Raw genomic sequence first — 5,582 nt, 5'->3', positions numbered from 1 at the left:
TGAGTTTTCAGCCATGCAATTTCCACTGACAGACTCGTGATCTGATCTTTTAGTATTTTGCAGTTATGCAAGATTTGGACGAATTTAGTCATACAGAGTCCCAGTTACGTAGCTAAAATTCTTATCCACATTTTACAATTCAGTCTTCGGAAGGAAATGAAGATTCATCTTCTCTAGCCTATGAACAGCCCTTTAGGACCGTTCCAAGGTCAAAGGCAGAACAAAATGCTATGTTTTTTGCATTTCTTGAACCTTAAGTGACTTCTCATGGTTTCATACAGGGCAAGCTGACAATTAGCTTTTGCATCCTCACCACTCCTTCCTTCACAGCTGGTGGAATCACAGGAAAAACTTTAAAACAGATTGCCTGACGATCATAGCCATAAATCGAAGCTGGACAACAGTATGATTTTTTTTTYCTTTCATGTCTCTGAACAGGTAAGAATTAGTCAACTAGGCAGTTAACAATCTTAAAATTCATTTATACAATTTTTTTAGACTCTTTAGAAAATAACCTTATTTCTATTTTCTGTTTGCCTTTGAGTCCATTAGCCAATTTCAGCAAAATCTAAYAGGAGTAAAGATCACAAAGATAATCTGTTTCTGTGAATTGAATGGAATGTAGGGAGCCAGACAAAATGACTATCAGTGTCTTTACAGAAAGAAAGGCTGCAGCAGGAACTCACCTCTTATCAGGTATCAGCCTGTTCAGAGAGGAAATCAACCTTAAAACACCAGTCATAGTAACTAGGATACCAGGCTTTACTCATTCTGCTCCTCACAGGATTACATGTTTCCTTCCCTTGAGAGAAGTGGTAGCAAGAAGTTTTTCAGATATTTAACTGTCCAAGCTACAGAAGCTACTGTGTGATAAGCAGCTTCTGCACCCTTATTGTTGCACTTCAGTGGAGATGCCTTATGTCCATCAGCAAAAGAAGCTAACTGCATCAGTTTTCTCAGACTTATATTTGGAATAAACAAGTTTGATTTTAAGCAAGTTTTATTCTTTGGAAATCAGAATCACACTATTTACAAAAAGCATTTAGCAGTGATTTTCATTTCACCTATGTCTACCAAACCAGCAGTCACTGTTAAGGCAGGTTTTGCAATATTTTGGATTCAATGATGTTGAACAGATGGTATTTATTGACAAACCTACTTCTAAATTGTCTGCATTCTTGGGGCTGTAGGTGCTGCCAGACTGAAGCACATTCACTACTCAATACCAAAATATTCATTTTACTGGAAAACCATCTGTGTCATTCAGTTATGGCAAAATCCCAGAAATGTCCCATTCTCTCTGCCACTACCACCTCCCCAAGGCTATTTATATGCTAACAATGTCTGGAGTCTGTTTCCTGTCTCCTTTCTCCAAAAGCCCTAATCACTTGTCCTATAATAAACACTAGGCAGCATGATGAATGACCCAAGAAGTAAACTGAACATATCATTTCCAGTTTTTCATCCATAAAAATATGAACATAAGTCCATAGGTGCAGGAAGAATGGATAAGAAAAAAGATTTGCAAGCTAAACTAAATTGTGAAAGATGTGCTGTTTCTGTGCTGTTTCCACATGAGAGGAGTAAAAAGAGAGAGACAGAGAGGCAAGGTACATTATGAGAAAGTACCTGTTTGGTGTAAATGCAAGAACTGCCAGCTACTTCATGTGAAATCTGCTGTCATTCTCCTGGTAGAACCACACAAGCAATGAACTGGATTCAAGCTGGACAAGCTGGATTTTAGTCTCTACATGCTTGAATGACTCCTCCAGAAACACACAAAACCTCTGCTCATGTTATGGCACTGCAGGAGCGAGGTGAGAGAGAAATGAGAGAAATGTCAGCCCTAAAAAACATCGACCCTCCCTTGTCTCCTTGAGACTAATCACGCATGTCGGCATTAGGGAGCTGACAGAGAGGTAGGTAAGGTTTCATTCCAGCCCTCCTTTTAGTCCATGTACCCACCTCTCAATTAAATTTCTGTGCAACAATTTGTGTAGCTAATTGTGCATCTGTCATGGTGTCACAGCACAACCCTCTGTAAATACGTCTCTAATCTAGGATGAAGAATGTACCTTGTCACTCCACCTTAGTGGGTGGGAGCTTAATTCCTTGCCCTTGTCTGATTCTAAGGGTGTAGTGTTTCACCCAAACATTCTGTTACTAATCGGATAAGGTTTTGCATTATAGCAAAAATGCAGACTTGTACCTTAAAATGACTAGATGATGGACCAGATTAGCTTGATTTCCTCCTCTTTTTATACCTTGTGCACCAACAAGAATTCCTTTTTTGCCCACAGGTCCTGGGAACTGTAGCATGAAAGAGGTGTTTAGCGATAGAGCGGAACATCCCGAAGAAGTACAGGGCTGAATTGACGCTCTTCAATTTGTTTTTAGTTATTTTTTCTTTATGAAGCATTTCTGTGTTATAGTAAGTATGAAAAGTAGCAAGTATTTTTCTCACTAGAAATCAATGCACTTGGAGGATAAGGTGTTCTGCAAGTACCTGGTTTACTGTATATATATTGTGTTGCATAGCAGAGTAACTTCAATGCCTAAAAGGCAGCAGTTTCTGACAGATGCTTCTCCTGATATGGGGGTATTTATAGACTCTTTCACAAGTGGTATTCTGACGTATATGCACTTTGAGTTATTATCTCTAGTCTTCCTTCTGTCAGGACAGCATGGACTTCTTGACCACACTATTTTCATAAAACATGTGGGAAGTTTTCAGGGTACTTTTCAGTTTCTCTGTATAACTTGTTGGCTGGGATAAGAATTACACAAGTACTCAATAAGCAATCATTAAGGAAGAGCTATTACCTAGCTCTTCACGTGCATCTCTGCTCCACAATAGCAGTGCTTTGGAAGCTGACTCCATTAACCTGAAACAAGGCACTTCTATAAAGCATGGCATTCTGATGACCTTAATGCCATTAAATATCTGCCTGTTTCATACTATCTAGCATTTAAATTCTATAGACTGCATTCATTTTCTTGTGTTAGCCTGTGCACAAGTTCATGCTAAATGACATGATCTTCAGCCACCGACACTGAGTATGGCTTGAATATGGAGCAAGCTACTGGCCTGACTACAGAGAGAAATGTGAACTTGTATTTGGGCCTGACCAGCCAATTCAGTAAAGACAGAGGCATTTATAGCCAATGGAAAACTCTCAACTCAGGCACTTAGGTGAAACATAGGCTTTCTGAAACAGAATAAAATAAGAAAGTCCCGGCTGGGGGTGGGGAATAGCTGTTGTGCTTCAACTCACAGGTTCACTTATTTTGAAAGAGCTTCCTTGTTTAGACAAGCCGTAAGAGATTTAGACATATTTATAATGCTTATTTAATCTTTCCATCTCTTCTTTTCTTACCATTCTGATGTTTCCTCAGGCTTTGAAGAATCAAGATTATTTTTTCCAGAAACAACAAGTCTTAAGGCAAAAATAAGGCAGCTAGAAATTGCCTGCTGCCAGCAGAGCTAAAGATGCCTAACTTTTTCTTGTAGAGGAAGTGTTCAGTATTTTAATAGCAGTGACCATGTTTTAATGTATTTAAGCCCTTAGGGTTATAGAAATCCTTCATTCAGAATATTCTCCACCCCAGATCACAGGACTGCTAATAGTTCCACTGCACTGTCATGCTTTCCATAGCATATGTTACTGTATGCACATGTTCAGGGATAAATTTATACCAGTCTTTAAGATAAAAACAGATCCGAAGACACTTGCTGTGAACGTAACACCTGAATGAGAGAGAATGTCTCTTCCTAAGTTTTCATGCAGAGTCTTGTACAATTGAACTTGTCCTCACTGGAGCCTCAAAACTTGACTAAAAAATCATTAATGATTCTTACAGTAATTCCTCAGTCATTTGGGGAATACAGTCTTTGGAAATCATAATGCCAAAAGAATAACAATGTCACAACTTCCATTTGGATGCATGCATGGCACAGTAGAGAATATAAGAAATGAACATTTACTTTACAGGATGGGGATGGGTGTCCTGTTCAGACTGGAATCATAAATTGAAATTATAACAGTTCTTTTGTGATGTACAGGAATGTGCTATCATATTATTGATGCAATCGGACTTTGTTTTATTGCAAAACCCACCTTTCCTCACTCTGCTAGATGACGAAAAAGGACAATTTCCCTTTTTGGCCTGGAAACTCAAACACACTTTCGTTGAAGTCAAAGAGCTCACTGGTTGTCAATGTAATAGGCGGAGGAGCAAGTTCTAAGTAAGAAGGTTTCTTCAAAACTACTTTTTCTGTCTCTTCCTATCCTTGTAAGAGCTGCTATTTATGTAGATGAGAAGAAAAGAGAGCTTCCTGAGGAAAATTTTTAAAATCAAAACCAGCTGACCCTTGTAAGTGAGCCAAATCCCACAACCTGGACTCCTGAATTTCTGCTCCAGAACAGTTCTGCTAGGCACAAGTCCCTGCTCATTTCTGTAGCTCTCTTTAAACCTCGGTCATATTTTTAGCCACCTAATGAGCTGGTACGAAAACAGCCAGCCTGGAAGGATCAAGGGGATTGCTAGTGAGTTACAGAGCCTATCATTTCTAAACTGTTTGTTTAATTCTCCTCATAAGATACCATTAACATATGAGTGGTCGCTGTTCGAAGCATATTGTTGGTAACAGTCCAGCTCTAATGGGCAGGTCTCCATATCACAGAAACCACTATCACACTTGGCAAAAGCTGCAACTGCTTTCTGGTTTGCTCTCAGGAAAATGGCAAATGAGTGAATATATGTGTATAGTAAACTACCATTTTCTCCCTCCCTTCTTTGGTTAGATCCGTCACCCAGCTTCTGTCCTGCCTGATTCTTTGTTGTAATTTTAAATAAACAAGACCATGTCCTCAAAACCAGGTCAATGTGGTTGTGGATAAACAGGTTTTCAGATTCCCCGATACAATCTGTGCCGATACAAAGAGGTTTCTCATGAAGCTTTTCAACAACCTAACATAGGAGTAGGCATATAACAGAATTACAGGGAGGAACTTAAGAAGAAATTTAATTTCCTCATTTGAACATGCAGTGGATTCAACAAGGGAGGTTATACTTATTCTTTTAATAGAAATTGCTTCTGAAGATAAAACACAAAATCTGCAAGAGAAAAGCAGTTTTGATGGGACTCTTCTTCTTTCTCTGTAACTACCAAGAGAGGCAGAAGGAACCTTTCTACAACATACAGTAGTACCATAATGTCCTTTTCTAGCTCTGCAGTCCCAGAGAAGCCAATGCTGCTACACAAGGCCAAGTAAGAGAGCTTGGATGCACCAAGAAAAGCAATAAAATGTCTATTAGATCTTGGGCCAAAGACCCAAGTGGTGTGTGGCTCGCCTCCGCGACCCAACTTTCTAGGTCTTTGGGGGCTGTTTTTAACGTGGAGAACGTGGACGGGGGCCTTCAGAACCCAAGAGGCCCCGCAAAAAAAGCGCCTGGCGGCCTTACAAGGGCTCCTTGCTGCTTCAGCGGCAGTTGGCCGACGGGTTATTTAGGGCTCAGAACCGCCGTTACCGCTCCGCGCATAAGGTCGCGCCCGCCGCCGCCGTGAGGGAGCCAACGGC

At 40.2% G+C, this 5,582-nt stretch overlaps 1 protein-coding gene across 1 annotated transcript in view; it reads right to left on the bottom strand.

Annotated features, from left to right (window-relative positions):
- LOC146587330 (ras-related protein Rab-39B-like) overlaps positions 1 to 5,582 on the bottom strand; it is a 266,005-nt gene that overhangs the window by 207,139 nt on the left and 53,284 nt on the right. The window lies entirely within an intron of this gene.

Source organism: Rhea americana, unplaced genomic scaffold (genome assembly GCF_003343005.1).
Source record: "Rhea americana isolate MKP2758 unplaced genomic scaffold, rheAme1 scaffold_6, whole genome shotgun sequence".
In the NCBI taxonomy this organism is placed as follows: Eukaryota; Metazoa; Chordata; class Aves; order Rheiformes; family Rheidae; genus Rhea; species Rhea americana.
The sequence above is the reverse complement of the archived record's forward strand: the minus strand, read 5'-3'. Positions and strand labels throughout refer to the sequence as shown.